Source organism: Sapajus apella, unplaced genomic scaffold, assembly GCF_009761245.1.
Source record: "Sapajus apella isolate SASKATOON/1434 unplaced genomic scaffold, GSC_monkey_1.0 scaffold7, whole genome shotgun sequence".
NCBI lineage: Eukaryota > Metazoa > Chordata > Mammalia > Primates > Cebidae > Sapajus > Sapajus apella.
The window spans coordinates 22,615,795-22,637,202 of NW_022436947.1; positions in this window are offsets into that span (position 1 = coordinate 22,615,795).

The following is a 21,408-nucleotide window of genomic DNA, read 5'->3' on the forward strand; positions in this document are numbered from 1 at the left end:
GTAGCTGGAGGTCCAGGACAGGAGGATCTGCCCAGTGAGGCAATGTGGAAACAGGCACTCATGTAACATGTCACCACTTTCCTATAGAGCTGCTGCAGTATGCAGTGGCTATGTCGCTCCAGGACCTAGTTGCCTTGGACTCCCTAGAACCCTAAGGCAACAATGGCTGAGGCTGTGAATCAGCAAAGATGGTCATCCTTCCCTGCCCCAGGAGCTCCAGTCTGATACCCAGGAGATATAAGACTGTTACCCAAGGGTGGCTGGAGTTCCAAGCCAGTGGGTCATATCCTGTGAGGCACTGTGGAAGGGTGCCCTGCAGGCAGTCACTGCTCAACCCCCTGGATTCAGTTCATTTCCTAGGGGTCTGTACAGGGTCTAACCTCCCACTTAGCCATAATTGCAGCTGCTTTTTCAGGGAAGCCAGGAAAGCCTGGGTAAATAAGTCTCTCAGGGGGGTCTCCGTGTGTACCCAAGTGACTACTTTGCTGAAACTCCACATACATCTGTATGTCAGGCTAAAGGCCCTGATGGAGCGGATTCACAAGTGGATCTCCTGACCCGCAGGTTGCGAAAATCTGTGGGAGAAGTGTGAGTTCCTAGGTCACTCATCTATTCACAGCTTCCCTGGGACAGGGAGATTCCCTAGCCTCCACGTTGTTCCCAGGTGGGCCATCATCCTGCCTTGCTTTTTTCTATTCTCTATGACTTGCATCGTTTCTTCAATTAGTCACAATGCACATACCTGGATGTTTCTGTTGAAGGTGCTAGATTTACTCACCCCTTACATTCCTCTCTGTGAGAGACGCACACACTAGCTGATTCCAGTTAGCCATCCTGGCCACTCCCCTCCAACAACAAGTATTTTAAACCTATGGAAATTTGAATTCAAAGCCTATGCTTTTGTTTTTAAAATGAAAACTTACATGACGCATTTGGACTTTGGAAAATATTCTTACTCTTATAAAGATGTAAAATTAAATCTTTTGATAGTTTCAGTTATAATTGTCTTTCTAAAATCAGGTTTATTTATATATGATAAACTTTATGAATTTAAATTTTATGGTTAAATAAGTTATGCAAATTTATTCAGTCAGTTGACAACCACAATTAATATATAAAACATGTGCAAAACCAGAAATTTCTCTAGTGGCCTTTAGTCAATATTCCACCCATACTTGGAAACTATTAATATTAATCTGTTTTCTGTCACCAACTAGAGTTTTGCCTTATCTAGAATTTTATATAAATGAAGTTATATATAATGTGACCTTTTCTGTTTAGCTTACTTCACAGTTTTTGAGATTCATCTGAAAACTGCATGTAGTTTGTTTTATTGTTAAATGGGATTCTGTTCATATGAATATACCACATTTTGTCTATTTATGCACTTGTTGCTAGACATTTGGGTTGTTTCAAGGTTTGGGCAATTACTAATAAATTTGCTCTAAATATGAACAAGTTGTGTATACATATGTTTACATTATTTCTTAAATATCTAATGGTAGAATGCCTCAGTTATATGGTAAGAATATGCTTAATTTTTTAAGAACCTGCAAAAAGTATTTGAAAGTTGTTACAAAATTTTACAATCCTTATAGCACTCCACGGCTTATTTTTAAGTGTCCTTTTTTTACTTGTTTCATAAGAATAAATGAACGCAAAGATGATGCAGATTGTTAATATGTTAAGTTTGTGCTTGTTCCATCTCAGAGAAGTAGAATGATCATATTAACATTTGAAATGCCAGTTTATCTTTGGGATTGATGTGACATTAATCTGAGTATGTAATTAGTATGATTATATTCTACTCTTTAGAATATACCTCAAAATAGTAAGAGCCTTCAATGACAAACCCACAGCCAACATCCAACTGATGGGCAAAAGCTGAAAGCATTCCCCTTCAGAACCAGAACAAGACAATGGTGCTCACATTTACCACTCCTATTCAACATAGTATTGAAAGTTCTAGCCATAGCAATCAGGTGAGAGAAAGAAATGAAAAGCATTTTAATATAAAAGAGAGGAAGTAAAACTATCTCTTGCAGATGATATGATTCCATGCCTAGAAAACCTGATAGCCTCTGCCCAAAAGCTCCCAGGTCTGATAAAAAAAAAAAAATCAGCAAAGTTTCAGGACATCAATGTGCAAAAATCAGTAGCATGTTATACACCAGCAACAACCCAGCTGAGTGCCAAATGAGTAATGCAATCCCACTTACAACAGCCACACAAAAATAAAACATCTAAAAGTACAGTTAACTAGGGAAGTGAAAGATCTCTACAAGAATTACAAAATACTGCTAAAAGAAATCAGAGATGACACAGACACATGGAAAAGTATTCCATGCTCATGGATAAGAAGAATCAATATTGTTAAAATGGCCATAATGTTACAAGTGAGTTACACATTCAATGTTATTCCTCCCAAACTACCAATGACATTCTTCACAGAATTAGAAAAGAAAACTATTCTAAAATTTAGGTGGAACAAAAAAGAGCTCAAATAACCAAGGCAATTCTAAGCAAAAAGAACAAAGCTGGAAGCATCACCTTACCCAACTTCAAACTATAAGGCTACAATAGTAGTGTCCAAAAGAGCATGGTACTTGTACACAGTAGATACACAGACCAACAGAACAGGTTATAGAACTTAGAAACAAAGATATACACCTACAACCATCTAATAATTTGACAAAGCTTATAATAGCAAGCAATAGGAAAAGGATTCAATAAATGATGCAGGGAAAACTGGCTAGCCATATGCAAAAGATTGAAACTGGACCCCTTTCTTATGCCATATACAAAAATCAACTTAAGATGGATTGAAGACATCTATTAGTCTATTCTTGCATCGCTATAAAGAGCTACCTGAGACTTGGAAACTTATAATTAAAAAAAAAAAAAAAAAAAAAGAGGTTTAATTTACTCACAGTTCCACAAGCTATACAGGAAGCATGGCTGTATAGGCCTCAGGAAACTTATATCCATGGTAGAAAAAGAAAAGGAAGAAAATCTGTACTACATGGCTGGTGCAAGAGGAAGAAAGGGTAAAGGGGGAGGTGCCAAACACTTCCAAACAACCATATCTCATGAGAACTCATTATCACAAGAACAAGGGGGAAGTCAGCACCAATGATCCAATCACCTCACACCAGGCCCTTCCTCCAACACTGGGAATTAAAATTTGGCATGATATTTGGGCAGGGACACAAATCCAAACCATATTATTCTGCCCTCGGCCCCTCCCAATCTCATTTCCTTCTTACATGGCAAAATACAATGATCCCTTCTCAAGTCTTAACTCATTTCAGCATTAACTCAGAAGTTCTGAGTCCAAAGTCTCAACTGAGACAAGGCAACTTCCTTCCACCTATGAGTCTGTAAAATTTTTTTAAAAGTTAGTTACTTCCAAGATACAATGAGGGTACAGTCATTGCATCAATACACCTGTTCCAAAAGGGAGAAATCAGCCAAAACAAAGAGACCACTGGCCCCTTACAAGTCTGAAACCCAGCATGGCAGTCATTAAAACTTAAAGCTCCAAAATAATCCCCTTTGACTCCATGTCTCACATTCTAGCCATACTGGTTCAAAGCATTGGGCAGCTTCACCCCTGTGACTCTGGAAAGTACAGCCCCCTTGGCTGTTTTCATGGTCTGGTGTTAAATGCGTGTGGTTTTTTCAAGAACACAGTGCAAGCTGCTGGTGGGTCTACCTTTCTGGGATCTAGAGGATGGTAGTCCTCTTCTCACAGCTCCTCTAAGCAATGCCCCAGAGGGAAATCTGTTTGGGGGTTTCAACCCTATATTTCCCCTCCACACTGTCCTAGAAGTTCCCCATGAGGGCTTCACCCCAGCAGCAAACTTAGGCTTAGACATTCAGGCATTGCCATATATCCTCTGAAATCTGGGCAGAGGCTCCCATGCCTCAACTCTTGACCTCTGCAGAGCCACAGGTTTAACACCCTGTGGAATCCACCAAGCCATACAGCTTGAGCCCTCTGGAGCAGTGTCCTGAGACATATGAGGCCCATTTAGCTACAGCTGGAGCTGGAGGATCTGGGATGCAGGAATGCTGGGATTTACTTAGGGTGGTTGGCAAAATATTAAGGGAAATATTAGGGATAGTTATAAGTTCACAGTCTCAAATCTTTTGGAAGGCCGGAAGGTTTTAATGGAAAAGACTGAAGGCAGCCAGTTCTTACCTTAGAGCATTAGTTCATAGGGTGAGGATTATGGGTAATAGAAGCTTCTCCAGTTAAGTCTGTTTACCCCATATTTCTTTGACTCAACTCTAACTACTTGTTTACTCATGTAGACTTTGTGCCTGGATGGTCCTCTCAGGGGGAGGTCGAAGGGAGATTACCTGTTCATGCTGTTTGCTCTGGGCCCCAAAACCCAAAGCTTTTATCATTCGTAAAACCACTCTTTTAACTATGTTAATTATCCACAAGCCTGTTGACTTAGAGCTTCTGTTATTAAATCTATACTGAATAAATGCAAGGAAGAACAGCCAGTAGGGCTCAGGTATCTGCCACAACCCTCTGAGAGCAGGTGATAACCTCCCTGCCCACTTGTTCACTGGACTTGGTGCATGAGTATATTTTATTCATCTGTCATAGAGTCAGGGTTTACAGGACAGATCCCTGCAGATAGTGATCAACTTCTCACAGGAAGCAGTGTCTCAAGGCTGTGCAGGGAGGCAGGGCCCTGGCCCCTGCCCATGAATCCATTCTTCCCTCTTAGGCCTCCAGGCCTGTGATAGGAGATGCTCCCGTGAAGTTCTCTAAAATAACTTTGAGGCATTTTCACCATTGTCTTGGCTACTAACATTCAGCTCCTCATTACTTATGTAAATTTCTGCAACCAGCTTGAATTCATCCCCAGAAAATGGGATTTTTTTTTCTACTACATTGTCATGCTGCAAATTTTCTAAACTTTAATGCTCTGCTTTCCTTTTAAATTAAAAAAAAAAAGTCCAGTTTCAGCTTATCTCTTTGGTCACGCAAATAACCTTACTCTGTTAGAAGCAGCCAGGCCACATCTTGAATGCTTTGTTGCTTAGAAATTCCTTCTGCCAAATAGCCCAAATCATCTCTCTCAAGTTCAAAGTTCCACAGATATCTAGGGAAGAGACATAATGCCTCCAAACTCTTTGTGGATGCATAACAATAGTGACCTTTGCTCCAGTTCCGAATAAGTTCCTTATCTCCATCTGAGACCACCTCAGCCTCTCACAACAATTTTTGGTCACAACAATTTAACAAGTCTCTAGAAAGTTCAAAACTTTCTCTCATCCTCCTGTTTTCTTCTGAGCTCTCCAAACTGTTCCAATCTCTTGCCCATTAACCAGTTCCAAAGCTGCTTCCACACCTGTCTCACATTGCTATAAGAAACTAGCTGAGACTAGGTAATTTATAATGAAAAGACGTTTAATTGACTCACAGTTCTGCAGGCCGTACAGGAAGTGTGGTTGCGGAGGCCTCAGGAAAGACTTACAATCATGGCAAACGGCAAACAAGGCAGCACATCCTACATGGATGGAGCAGGAGGAAAAGAGAGTGAAGGGGAGGTACCGCACACTTCCAAACAACCAAATCTTGTGAGAACTCACAATCATGAGAACAGCAAGGGGGAAATCTGCCCCCATGAATCCACCACCTCCCACCAGGCCTGTCCTCAAACATGGGGGATTACAATTTGACATGACACTGGGAGGGGACACAAATCCAAACCATATCAAGACTTAAGTGTGAAACCTAAAACTATAAAAACCTTAGAAGATAACCTAGGGAATACCATTCTGAACATAGGCCCTGGCAAAGATTTCATGATGAAGACACCGAAAGCAACTGCAACAAAAATGAAAACTGACATGTGGGACCTAATCAAATCAAAGTGATCTGTACAGCAAAAGGAACTATCCATGGAGTAAACATAACTCGCAGTACTGGAGAAAATATTTGCAAACCGTAAATCTGACAAAGGTCTAATATCTAGCATCTATAAGGATTTAAATAAATTAACAAGCAACAAACAAACAATCCCAGTGAGCAAAGGACATAAACAGACATTTTAGAAGACATATATATGCCCAAAAAGCATTTGAAAAAGGTTCAATATCACTAATTATTAAAGAAATACAAATCAGCCAGGTGTGGTGGCTCACACCTGTAATCCCAGCACTTTGGGAGGCTAAGGCAGGCAGATCACAAGGCCGGAAGTTTGAGGCCAGCCTGACCAACATGGTGAAACCCCATCTCTACTAAAAATATAAAAATTAGCCAGGCATGGTGGCACATGCCTGTAATCCCAGCTACTCAGGAGGCTGAGGCAGGAGAATTACTTGAACCCGAGAGGCAGAGGTTGCAGTGAGCTGAGATTGTGCCACTGTACTCCAACCTGGACAACAGTGCAAGACTCCATTTCAAAAAATGAAAAAAGTAGAAATACAAATCAAAGATATAGTGAGTTACCTTCCCACACCAGTCAGAATGGCTATAATTAAAAAGTCAAAATATAACAGATGTTTACAAGGTTGCAGAGAAAAGGGAACACTTATACACTGCTGGTGGAAATGTAAATTAGTTCAGTCACTGTGGAAAATAGTCTGGAGTTTTCTCAAAGAACTTAAAATTGAAGTACCGTTTAACCAGCAATTCTATTATTGAGGATATACCCAAAGGAATATAAATTGTCATATCATAAAGACACATGCACGTGTGTGTTCATCACAGCACTATTCACAATAGCAAAGACATGGAATCATCATAGATGCCCATCAACGATAGACTGGATAAAGAAAATGTGGTACATATAAACCATGGAATACTACTCAGCCATAAAATAGAATAAGAACATGTCCTTTGCAACAACATGGATAGAGCTGGAGGCCATTATCCTAGTGAACTAATGCAGGAACAGAAAACCAAATACCACATGTTCTCACTGATAAGTGTGACCTTAACTTTGAGTGCCCATGGAAATGGGAAGAGAAAAATAGACACCAAAGCCTACTTGAGGGTAGAAGGTAGAAGGAGGGTGAGGATTACAAACCTACCTATTGGGTACTGCGCTTATTACCTGAGTGATGAAATAATTTGAACAGCAAACCTCTGTGATATGCAAAATACCTACATAACAAATTTGCACATGTACCCTGAAAGCTAAAATAAAAGTTTAAAAAGTTTACCTTTTAGTCAGTTACTCTGCCCAGTCTGAGGCTTGTTAAAATCCTGTTCAATGGTATTTTCTGAAACAAACAAACAAACAAAATGTAAATTATTCAAATGCAATATGTTGCAGACTTCAAACTGATGCTGAAGAGAAAGACTCCTTAAGACTTCATAATGCAGTTCAACATATCAATTAATACAGTATTTAAAGACAAAGTTCGTGTATTAGTTTGCCTGGGCTATCATAGCAAAGTACCATAAACAGAATGGTCTAAACAAATAAATGTATTGTCTCACAATATTGCAGATTAAAACTATAAGATCAAGGTATCAACAGAGTTGGTTCTTTCCGAGAGCTGGGAGGAAAAGTCTGTTTCATGACTCTCCCCTAGCTGCTGGTGGTCTGCTGGCACTCCTTGGAATTCCTTGGCTTGCAGAAGGATTTCCCTAATTGTTTCTTTAATTTCATCTGGCATTCTTCTTATGTGCATGATTTGCTTCAAAATTTCTCTTTTAATAAGATTAAAATAAGTTCTTTTAATAAGAATCCAAGTCATATTGGATTAGGGCACAGCCTAATGACTTCATTTTAACTTGACTATCTCTGTAAAGAACCCATCTCCAAATAAGGTCATATTCTATGATACTGGGAGTTGGGCCTTCAATATATGAACTTGGGGGTCCAGAATTGAACGAATAACCCTCATAGTTGATCCACTAGTACTATTAATGTAGTATTAAGTAGCATGACTATACTTCTAATCATAATGTCAAGTAACACTTATAAATTCATAATAATGTTAACTAAAAAGATACATGCAAGCCTCTTTAAGCCTCTTTAAAAAAAAGACTTTTCTTTTTATGTTCTCAAAAATATTTAATGATATAGAAGTTCATCTGTTGACTGAAAAGAGCTGGACAGGAACAACACGTGGTAGGAGCCGAATTTTGTAACACACACACACACACACACACACACACACACACACACACACACACCCCAAAACTCCAGATGAGATACCTTGCAGTGTCATAGTGATTACCTATGTGATGGTGGACTTGAGGATAATTTTGTACATGTGTAAGCAGCTTATATAATTTTAAAAGCAACAATGTAGATTTATGAAAATCTTTCAAAAATGTATTATCAATGGGGGCCGTGGAGCTTGTTTCCCCAAGAGCTTTTGAGCATAGGAAGTTTGGCGGCAAGAACAGTTTTAAGATGACCCTGCCCAGAGGCAGGATGACTAATTAGCTGCAGATTCACATAGTTTCTGCATCACAGCAACATGACTAAAAAATATATGTGGTGCCCACCTCCTAAGAGTTTATCATCTAATCAGAGGCAGGCCACACACTAAGAGTTATCAATGGTTTTCTACATGCCAGAGACTGTGCTAAATTTAGACATGACCTCACTTACTCCTCTCCAGGAACACTGAGGGAAGGACAATTACCACATCTTCAAAAAACAATATAGAGTAAAAATATTTCAGAAAAAATTAATGAGAAGTAGTTATCAAATTTTTTACTCTTATGCAAAGTAAAAGAAAATCTTTTAGATCATTCTACAATTCTTAAAGATAGGTTTTACTGAAGGAAAAAAATGTTTAATGTCACATCATAGATTTTATATTAAATGTAGTAAGCATCTGTTTCGGTGTTTACTTTTTGAAATTGTAAAATCAATGAAATATGAAAAAAATTATATAATTTTAAGTTTTATTGAGAGAATGTAAATGTAGTCATGTATGTCATTTTCTGAGATCCAATGTTTTTACAAAGTTATGATAATTAAAATGGTACTCTGAAATTGATATAATTATAAAACACTCACATCTAATTCTAAACTGTAGTAATTGAGCCTAGAGTGAGATTTATTCTGTGGTTAAGAAAGGCAATGGCATTTATAACTAAAATAAATTAAAGCAAATGAAGAGGAAAATTTTGTTCTGTGTAATATTTAGTTGATTATAGTCTTAATTGACTATGCCAATCCATGTTCATCAATAAAGGATATGGTGTGTGCAAAAAAATGAACAAAAATTTATCACCAAAGTATAGACTTTGTTTCACAAGCAGAGAAACTGTTGTAATATAATCTGTCTGAATTTCTTAATACCATATTGAAAGTATTCAAAAATGTGGATAAAATACATTGCTGAACATTATTTCTCTTTGATTTGGAGAGAGAATTTGAAAGTATTTCTGTTACTTTGGGTAAACTTATCTCTTCATGATTTCTATCTCTTTAAAGAAATTATATTGTATTTAACTCTATATGTCTATTAAAACTGTAACAATTCATTTGTTTAAATATAATTTTTGAAAAGAACTATTATATTAATACATTTGGATTTCAACTTTGAATGCAAGATTGTTACTTACAAATAGATATGTAGTAGGTAGAATAATGTTCCCTTCAAAGATGTCCATGTCAATATCCCCAGAACCTGTGAGTATGTTAACTTCCATGGCAAAAGATGCGATTGATCAATTTGTAGGTATGATGGACAGATTTGTAGAATAGACTATGGATGATAAGTCAAGGATCTTGAGATAGGAAAGCTATAATAGAATATCCAGGAGGGACCCAATGTAATCACAAGCATTAGTATAAGTGAAAAATGGAGGCAGGAGCATCAGCATCAAGGAAGTAGATATAATGACAGAAGCAGAGGTCAAAGTGATGTGATAGCTGGTTTTGAAGACAGAAGATCTATGAGTGAGCAGCCTTCTAGAAGATAAAAAAGGAAGAAAATAGATTCTCACCTAGAGATTTCAGAAGAAACACAACTCTGCTAACCCCTTGATTTTTGCTTCTTGAGACCCATTTCAGACTTCCAATGTTCAAAACTTAACATAATATATTGTTATTGTTTTAAGCCATTAAATTTGTGATAATTTGTTACAACAGCAAAAGGAAAATAAAACAAATCAGTTTTGTGATTGCAAGAAGCTAATAACAAAAAAAATGATATCAACCTTTTAAAAAGTTCTTAAAATTAAACATACACTTTGTGACTCAGCAATTGTACCTGTGAATATTTATGATAGAAAATTAAAACTATGTTCATATAAGCCTTATTTGTAATATCAAATACTTAAAAGAACCCAAATTCCCTTTAATGTGTGAATGATTGAGCAAACTCTGCTATATCTTATGAGTCTTTAGTAATTTATTAACATATAGAGAGATCACATACATATGTTCTATTTCATCACTATTAGATGCAGAGTAAACTCATTTTCTAATTAAATACAAGAAGATGGGGAGGAAGAGGAAGATGAAGAGCAGGAACAAGGAGGACAAAGAGGAAGAAGAGAAACCACCAAAATAATACAAGCATAATTGCCTATAAAATATAACTTTATCATGAATTAAGGAAGAATTTGTAATAGCATACTTAAAACATTTGGCACTGAAGTTCAGTACATCAAAAAGGCTTGTATACTTTAAATACAAGTAAATTTGCAACTCTTTATGTCTTCTATGCATCTTATTTAAGGAATATAAAAGTCTTTAGCAAGTCACTATCTTCTGAGCTAAATATAAACACTCATTTTTTTCAAATAGTTCTTACCAAATCAAAGATTCTTCAACTAGGGAATGTATTTTTCTGCAACTCATTCAAATAGGAAGCTGTTATGTAGAAAACAACTTTTGTCCAAAGTAACAGAATCACTACAGAATAAACTAGGAAAATAAATTAATCTAAAATATTTAGTGCCAGCTCGAGCTTGCAATTTACCAGCACAATATTTTGAAACATCTTTATTTTGACTAGTTTTCTTTGATTTCCAGTAAATGGTAAGTAACTTCTGGAAGTTTAATTAAGAATTATACTTTATCATTATTATAGAAGAAATGCTAGTTTTAAATAAATCTTAATCAGTTTGTATACTTAACTTAAAACCTCATCAGATTATTTTATTCCTTAAAAAACAATTATTTAAATGAGTCTAAAGATTGTTAGTCTTTTAAAATTCTGAAGGAGAGTTAAATGGAGGAGTTAATCTTAATTTTCTCAAAAAATTATGTAAACTACTTGAAATAACTTGATATATTTGGGGAAAAACTTTTTTCACAATAACATTATATGTTTTATCAATTATCCTTTAAACTTTCCAGGTTCCAGTCTTGTGAAATCAGTTGCATCCTCTCATAGGAACATATAGTATCTTGTACAATATTTTAAATAAGTTGTCCCATGTCAGGGTCACCACCTGTGGGGGTCAGTTCTGCAGACCCTGACTCAAGTACAGATGAATAAAAGCACTCACACACAGATTACAGTCAACGAGTGGGCTGAGGGGTCATGAGCCACTCACAGAGAAAGATCAAAGCTAAAAGACACTCACTAGTTTGCCCTCTCCCCATCTATTCATTATAGATTTAATAACAGAGGCTTTAAGTCAACACACATGTAGAGAAGGATTAAAGGCCAGGTTCCAATGCCCAAAGCAAACACCATTAGTGGGTAATATCCCTGGTCAACTTCCTCTGAGAGGACCATCTAGCTCAAAGGTTAGTTTTAAGAATGCATGAGTAAACAAGCTATTCAGATAAACTCGTTGACATACCCTAGCTATTTGCTTTTCTTTTTTTTTTTTAAAGATGGGGTTTCACCATGATGGCCAGGCTGGTCTTGAATTCCTGACCTCAGGTGATCCACCCACCTCGGCCTCCCAAAGTGCTAGGATTACAGCTTTTTTTATTAACTAAATGTAAAGGGGATTTAGGCTGCCTTCAGCTGAAACTTCTACTGAAACTATAAAAAAAACCTTTAGGCCTTCTAAAAGGGTTTGAGACTATATTCTATAAGTTTCTCTACTATTTTTCCTTAATATTTTTGCCACTACCCTGAGGGAATTCCCATAGTCCCACTAAATTATAACTATTTTGTTACCTAAACTGCATCACATACACTAGTATTGGTGCCATGTGGGCAAGCATATTGTCTTTTCATGTATTTTTATATCTAATGCTTCAGCTATCTCTGAACTGTAAGCAATGCTCTATATATGTTGTTCAATTAACTGTATTATTAACAATGCATTTGAGTAACAGCATAGCTTAAAGATTACTTTTGAATGAATCTATGTAAAGTTAGGGTGCATATTCTGATAATAATATACACATGAACTTTCTCACTTTTTGATAAGAAACTCAGGTTAAATATTCAAAATAAACTGTCTTTTGCCAACAGTTATTTCATTCATTCCCTCTGTATTTGACATACACTCTACCATAGCAAATATTTCTATTAACTAGATCTTCAAAGCATTTTGTTGTTTCTCATCCCTCACTTTCCATATGTCTCCCAATTTTTCTACTCCATTTACGTACACAATAACTATCTAGTGAAATGTTTGCTTGATAACATGCTAGTATATCATTAAAACTAGTCAATCATTTTTCTTTAATTGATGTAATTGGATGCCCAGGGAAAGGATAATGAAACCATGATGTTTAAGTTTCTATACTCTTTTTCCCTCCACTCAAGGTAGGTGTCACAATAATAGTTAATTTTCAAGGTATGCTTTCTATATAATAATGCATCACTATTAATCTCAATCTTAACAATAACCTTATTAATAAAACAAGAACTATTTATTGCTATTTCTTGGAAATTAAAAGGAAGAAGTGGAAGGAAACCAAAAGTGAAGTTCCTTTTCCTGCACTCAATTGTTTTGTGAAACTTTAAAAAGTGTCAAAAAAGACTGTCCTTTCATAGCCCTGGAGATAGTTTTAAGTGTATAATTTAGAAATGGAGACATGCAAGATGCAAACCAGTAAAATGGACACAAATGGGACATAAGATCTGAATCCTCTCTCCAATTCTTATTCAAATAAGACAGTTAATTGGTAAGGGTTTTCATCCTTAAAAGCTAACTTTTGCCATAATCTGAGACCAGTTTTTATGAACTTCTCCAAGTTCTGAATAATCATGTTTTATGTTGTTTAGTTATTCTTGTGTGAATGATTTTGTTTGTGTCTGTGCATGAAGAGAAATGGGTAAGAAACAGAATGATAAATGATATGGAGGTTTAAAATAATTGTTAGTAATTTTGAATCCTTCTATTTTATATTATAAAGAATGTTCAGCTAAAATTCTAGAGTCTCAAAAAGTATTCCAAGAATTTTGTAGGCCCACGGTCAAGTACTCCATTCCAGGAATATAAATTATACTTATATCTGACTGGCAGACTCCACTCACTCCTCAAGACATATGCTCACACTTTCATGGGGCATTCTAACCATCTCTTCCGTTGACAACATTATTCTCTCCACTTTCTAACCTCCATTTAAATTTGCCTCTACCTCTATTATATCTATTAACAAAAATTCTTGTAATTATTTTATTTCATATATGCCTTTTCATACCAGCAACTTCTTAAGGACAAAGTTTATTTCTTAGTTATGGTGCCTTCACTAGTATTTAGTAGAGTGTCTGACACACTGTATTTTCTCATTAATTTACTCAGACTTAATATACTTTTAACTCTGTTTAATGAAGTAGCTATTTTTACCTAATGCTCCACTATTAAAAAGTGGTCTGTAATGGCTGAAGTTGATGATGATTGCCTTTTTTTAGAAGTATAAATATGTCTGTGCATACATTTTTAAATTCATCATTTTATACCCTTTGTTATGGTTGTACCTACATGTGACTAATGTTCCCTACTAGTTTATTAGCTTCTGAAGGTAACACAAACATACATTCAAAAGCCTTTATTCAATGAATAAAAAAAATGACCACATAATATGATTAGGCACACATCTTATATCACTTCAGTCAACACATTGGTACTAGAAACTTAATATTATAAGCACAGTAAACTTGTGGCTGCTTAAAATTTTTTAAACATTTTGTTCTTTTTTGACAAAGTTACTCAGAAAGTAAAATTATGTAACTGTCTTGTGCAGAACACATTTATAGTTAGCCTATGTTTTATAGAAAAACTTTCGAAGGACGATTTTGTTTTCATAATTCCTAGTAAATATTTAATTGATGTTTTAATTTTTACTCCATTTTAGACGAGATGTTTGTCGCATGACTTTGGATAACTACTTCAGCAAGTATGACTGTTGTATATGGACAATTCATATTTTGTGTTTTGGCTCAGTGACTTCACTTTTTATTAAAATTTTTTGGACAAAAATTATACCTTTTATAAAATATTATAATCTATGCCAAAAAAATACCTTTTATAAAGTATTATAATCTATGCCAAAAAAAATAATTACTGATAATCATTAAGGAAAGCTAATAAAAGGAAGGTTAAAGGGAGTGAGAGAAAGACAGAAGGGAAACAAAAACAGTTCCCTATAACACTGGTTCCCAATGTGTAGGGTTTAGATGCATAGGGAGCCATGAGCTTATTTTAACTGGCCTGTTACTATGAGTGATTATCAAGCATTGTCTGGATCCTAGTATAACATTTTACAAATATGTATAATTTTTAAGTATATGTATATTTTGATTGACAATTTGCAAATTATTTTTAAAATAATTGCTATGCTTCAATTTGTTCTTTTTCACAATATATTTTCCCAGTGTGCAAATGCTAAAAAGTAAAACCACATTCTTAAGCATTTTCAGTATATTTCCTCATACTCAGATATATTAGAAACTGCTGCTTTAAAACACTGATAACAATAAATGCAGCATGTTTGTAAGGATTTATTTTTCTAGATAAAATCTATGCATCACATTCAGTGATATTTTGGGGAGTACAAGTAATAAATCTTATCTCAGTTCTTAAACACCTACTCATAAACTCATACTATGTTGCTCCAGAAAAAAATATTTTAAAAGAAGATTAAAGCATAAACACCTTCCATTTTCTACAAATTATACATTTTGTGCAACTCACTTTGGCTGCTCAAATGTTAGGCATTATTTACATTGAGAGGAGGAATTAAGTAACATTTACACCTATGAGGGAAAATAGACTTTTCAAAGTCAGGAATCAAATTGAAAAATAAAAATGAGGAAGAAATTTTGCAACAATACTGATAAAACCAGATTATACCTCTTCATCTGCTATTGTTCATATTTGTTTTGCACCCAGACATCAAAAATAAAGTCAATATTTTTCTCTGACTTAGTGTGCTAGTATTTCTATTAAGCCAAGAGAGTATTTTGCCATCCTCAGAAGATCTAGAGTTCTGGGGCAATAGCCACTCAGCTGATCAAATGAGGTCTCTCACGCACTTTGTAATAATCATGTTGTAAGATTGTCAAATGCTTCTGAAGGTGATTATAATGCACACAGTTGCAGTTATTTTAATCATAGTTCAATGACTTTTAATAGATATGGCTTTTAAAATGTTATAAATACAATTAAATAATCTAAAAAATAAAAGTGTCACATTTATCAGAAATAAAGGTCTTAAAGTAAAAAGAAGTTGCTGAGAAACTTTCTGCATTGGGGATCTTGATATCAAGTCAGTAAATGACCAGACCCATATATCCAAGAGTTAAAGCCTAAGGAGTGATTCAACTCCTTCTAAGTTGAGTTTTCCATTGCTTTCTTTCCTTGCAAAAGTCAATTAAGTAACTGTAGTTAGCAAAACCTAAAAGATCAAACATATTTTGCCATTTCTTTTTATAACTAATTTTAGAAATTAATTTCATGCTATGATCCATGAATTCTCTACAACTTTTTTTTTTAGCTTAGGTCCTTCCGTTAATATTGTTTCAAACTTATCTGTCTGACAGTCAAGATTCCAAGTAAGATTCATGCATAAAAGCAATTCTTAATTTCTCAAATTAGTCTGTGAGTTCAATTCATTTCTAAATAAAACCCCACAAAGATTTTCCATAGGATTTTAAAAGACATTACACCTTTTAGAACAGGAATTCTAAAATTCATGTGAAAGAGCAAATACAAAAGGACAGCCAAAAACTTTTAAATAAATAAATAAACATTTACACATGTATTGATTATAAGCAGGTGATACATAAGCCATTTTAAATAAATGAAGGACAGTTTATTCAATACATTATGTAGACAGTATTTGATTAACTATTTGGAAAAACTAAAATTAGAAAGACATCCAATTTATACTGTCATGTAAAATGAAAAAAGTTTCATTATTGCTAAAACAGAAGACCTATAATAGAGAAGGATTTGTATGGGAGGTTAGAGTTGGAAATATCTTTTCAAAATAAATTTCCAAAAGAAACATGGATGAATGGATGCATAGAAAGATAAATTTAACTATATTAATATTTATGACTTTTGTACAATAAAAACCAACTTAAGGGAACTTAAAATGTAAGCAAAAAATAGGAGAGTATATTGCAATGTACGGAACTTATGTAAGTAATGAAAAATATTTAAAAAATGAAATTCAAAACAAAATGGGCAAAAGTTTCGAAGAAGAAATGAACAGAAAAGGATGTGCAAATACCCAACAGATATATAAAAAATGTTTAAACTCACTATTAATCAAGTTATCAACAGCAAGTTACAATATTCACCCATCAGGTAGTGTGTTAGGCACGCATCTTTTTTTTTAATAAAGACGGAGTTTCACCATATTGGTCAGGCTGGTCTTGAACTCCCAACCTCAGGTGATTCGCCCGCTTTGGCCTCCAAAGTGCTTGGATTCCAGGCATGAGCCACTACACCCGGCCCAGGCACGCATCTTCATGACTTCAGATTCCTTCTACTATTTTATTCTTACTCTTTGATAAAGCAATGGCTATTGAGAATTTACACAAAGAAGCTTTTACCATTCAACCACGGGGATCCACAACTACAGACACACCTGCTGCTTTCTATGTTCATTGCTTAGCTATAGGTCTTTCCTCTTCCGGATCCAGATTAAATGCTTCCATCTAGGGCACAGGATGCTGCTTTCTGAGTGGCCACAAAAGGGCCAGATGATGTATCTCTAAGCACAGGAGAATTGCCTTCCTGTGGGGTGAATCTTGATGAGTAAGAAAAGGAAGAAAGAAGCTTGTAGGTAAATTTTCCCTCCTTTCTCTCATTTGGTGAATGAGTGTAAAATTCACAAGATATTTAAAAGAGTACACCTAGATTAGGGTAAGGAAATATCACAATACCTAAAGAGCTGAAACCAACAGTCCTAGGTTTTCATAGTAAGCAGAGGCATAAATGTCATCCAAAAAATAAATCGTCAAAAATCAAGATGCTTAGACCGTGAGAGGCTCTAATTGAAGCAATAGAGGAGGAGAGTGTGTTCAAATTATTTCCAAAGTATCCTCATAAAAGACCCAGGCCAGGGATTCTAAGCACAAACACAAACATACAAAACTAAAAGTTAACTGCTTTGCTTCATTGCCATGCTCTCCTTCTAAACTCTCTCACAATGTTATTAAAGTACTCTTAGATGCTTTAAGTGAACAATTTAACTGATTTTAACACTTTGTGACACATCTCAGCAAGATTAATAAATAATCCTAATAAAAGCAAAAGTTATTTTCTTACAGTAATCTGCATTGAAAATAAAATACAACGTTTATTCATTCAATATTTTTCTTCTTCCTATGGACAATTTCTAGCTAAGGTTCAGACTACTAATTTATACTAAGGGTGGTGCACCTAGGCATATCTATGAATTTTAATATGTACATGTTTTTGTAAAGGAATTATCTCATCATCTTTTCTAATTTTTTAGTCAAAAAGCCACAAAAATTCATAATTATACATGATACATAATTATATATGTACACACATATCAAATATATATAATTATATATTTAAGTATATATACACATATATGTAAATAAGTTTACTATATGTGTGTGTGTGTGTGTGTATATATATATATATATAAACTTGTGATTGTTTGATTTTGGTTCTCACCCTATGACAAACTCCTGGTTAAAAATAAAATGTTCAGAGTTGTAAGCATTTGAAAAGTTTTCTGTTACTGGAAGTCAAGTTCATGTTTATTATAAAGTTGTTAATTAGAATAAACATTTCATCCCTATATCCCTTAGCAAACATTTTCATTTACTAACACTTTCATTAAATCCTGAATAAATACCCTTAAGAACAGAAGTGATTATTAGAATATAGCCAATTTACTTGGCTGTTACAGATATAACACTAATTTGTACTTTCATCCCCAACAAGTTTATAAAGGACTCTTGTAATTGCATTGTTGCAACAGGGATTAAAGGAGTTTGCAGCTTATATGGGTGCCAAGAAGTACAGGGAAGGCAGTAAAGCATTAAGTGATAATGACTGAATCAGGTATGAGGTGTGTGTGTGTGTGTGTGTGTGTGTGTGTGTGTTCATTCTTATCCAATGACCAAGATGACCAAGATGCTTTTGTGACTGTTTCCTTAGACTACTTTGATATAAAATGTAATGTAAACTAAACAGTGCACAGGTTTTTATTGTTACATATATCTTACCATTCATGCTAGTCTAATAATGCTCCTTCATCAAAAGGAATGGTCAAAATAAAACCATTTTATTAAGTATAAAACCCTCAAATTTCTTTAAAACTTCCTTAGAACAAATGCAGCCACATTTCCAGGTAAAGACATAGATGATGATTTTCTATTTGCATTACGTTTTTCTCAGAAAGTTTTTTTTTCAGGATTTCTGTAAGAAATGGCATGCAAATTAGGGAAAAAGAAACAACTTTATGTTGTAATCATATACTAAAACAATTCATCTTTGGCTCTAATCCAGATAAGTTTTAGCAATTATTATTTAATCTCCTAGCATCTGCATATATAAAAATGATGTTGTAATATGTGAGACAGTTATGCATAACAACTAAAGTGATCTGTTGAATATCATTAAATTCATTCTCATATAATTATTATTCCAATTTTATCATTGAATTTAGCTCTAGAGTGAATTAATAGTATGAATTAGTACTTAAGCCATTCTAATTTATATGTTAATATTAATATATCTATTGTTACTATTCAAAATGAAAACAAACTAATCCACCTAACACTGCCATAACATTTGTCAGGCTGGAAGCCTGCAGAGTTTGCTGATTACATTTTTATTTTATAAAAATGTTAATATAATTAATAACAAGAGCACTTCATTGATACATTTCATTATGAAGTGATACTGTTAAACTGAAAATTCCAAGCTAGATGTCTGCATGGTGTCAAGTTACATAAATTGCCCCTACTTGCCATCTTCACTGTTAAACTAGTTATTGACATAAAAGGGAAGACATTGAGGGATTTCACACTGAGTAAATGAAACTTTTGTTTGTTATCTTAAAACAGCTCTATTACCTTGGACATAATTGGAAGTTTATAACTTGATGACAAAATTATCAAATCCATTACGAAACCTGCCAAGGAAATGTACAATTAATAGTTTTCCTTAGGCCGGGCACGGTGGCTCACGCCTGTAATCCCAGCACTTTGGGAGGCCGAGGCAGGTGGATCACGAGGTCAAAAGATCGAGACCATCCTGGTCAACATGGTGAAACCCCGTCTCTACTAAAAACACTAAAAATCAGCTGGGCCTGGTGGCGCGTGCCTGTAATCCCAGCTACTCAGGAGGCTGAGGCAGGAGAATTGCCTGAACCCAGGAGGCGGAGGTTGCGGTGAGCCGAGATCGCACCATTGCACTCCAGCCTGGGTAACAAGAGCGAAACTCCATCTCAAAAAAAAAAAAAATAGTTTTCCTTGGGTTTTTTTCTTTCATGTAAGAATTCTATTTTATAACAATATTTGATGCCTCAGGCAGAGCTTTTGAAGACAGTCATTGGGCCTCTCTGGCTGCTATATATATGTACTTAACCTTTGGTTTTCTAATTTACTTTACTACTAGAGGTATATTGGAAAACCAAAAAAAAAAAACAAAAAAAATTTAAAAAAATGGAACAATTTGACATATCTGAATGCTAATGTGAGCAGATTTGTATATGAGAAAGAGAATAAAATATTGCATATGTACAGAGATTAGGATGGATGAATTCACAATTATAAATGCAGAACAACTTAAATAACTTCTCAAATGTGTCAGCATGGAAACCCACAAGTTTTAAATAGTGCATGTCTAATATCCAGAGAGATTTGTAAGAAATTTCAGGTCCTCATCAGTGAGCAAGCAGATTTTGTTTATAAACAAACTTTGTTTTACTCTCTTCTTGAGAATACAAAGATCCGAAGGAAAAAGCAAAATACCCCAGGCCAAGTATTTCAGTGTCCAGTAAGAATAAAACAAAATATACAATTCAATTTTAAAATGTCAAACAAAATACATATTTTATTTATGTATCACAGTGTTTTACAAATAGAAACAGGAAATAGTAGTTTGATAAAACTAGAGTTCAGGTTATGTGTGTATGCATTGGGGAGGAAGAAGGTGGCAGAATAAGTAGAGAGATGAGAAACTTAGGTTCTAAACTTAACACTTTTTACACCGACATTTGAAACACAGATAAGAAATGATAAATGATTCATAAAGGGTCACTAAGCTAATTGGTATCAGGTCTCTGTTGTTTTCATCAATTTCTCTTTATATTTTCTTACATGTGAATTTAAAGTTTTAATAATTGGCATTGATTTGTTGTGATTTTTGGTAATGATTAATAATGCTATTATTTAGTGGGTTTTATTTCAGTAGCCATTGATAAGTAGATAATATAATTTGGGATGAAGTTAAATACAGAAATTTATAGAATATGCTATTATTTTCCTTAGGTTTAAATAAGGATTTATAAAGTCACAAGAGAACATCATTCATATGCTAACATCAAAATAATCTACAAAACTGTAACTTTTCTTGAGCCTATCAGGGAAATGAGGTCAGGAATCAACCTGATGAACTGAATTCTAAAGACAGTAAATCCCTCAAGGAGTGAATAGGCACCTGAACTATTTCACCTTTGGCATTACACAAGAAGAGGTGAAAGCCATCAAAGTAGGTAAGAGGAAAACAGCTAAAATTAAAATACATTCTTTAAAAACAATTGTGGGCTCATGTCACTGCTTAGAATCCCTGAGAGCTCTAGAGACATGGGGGGTTTAAATGTGCTTAGAAGCTGTTTTTCAGACAGTAAAAGAACCATAGATGACCTAATTACTGGGCATATCAGAGTCGACCTTTAGAAAACCTGTGATTTCTATATTCAAATAAATAGCAAGATGGAAAATTGTACTAGAGAATTTAAACCTCTTAAAAAAGAATCAAGAAGAAATTCTAGAATTTAAAATTGCAAATATTGAAATTAAGATGTCAATAGGTGGATTTAACAGCAGAAC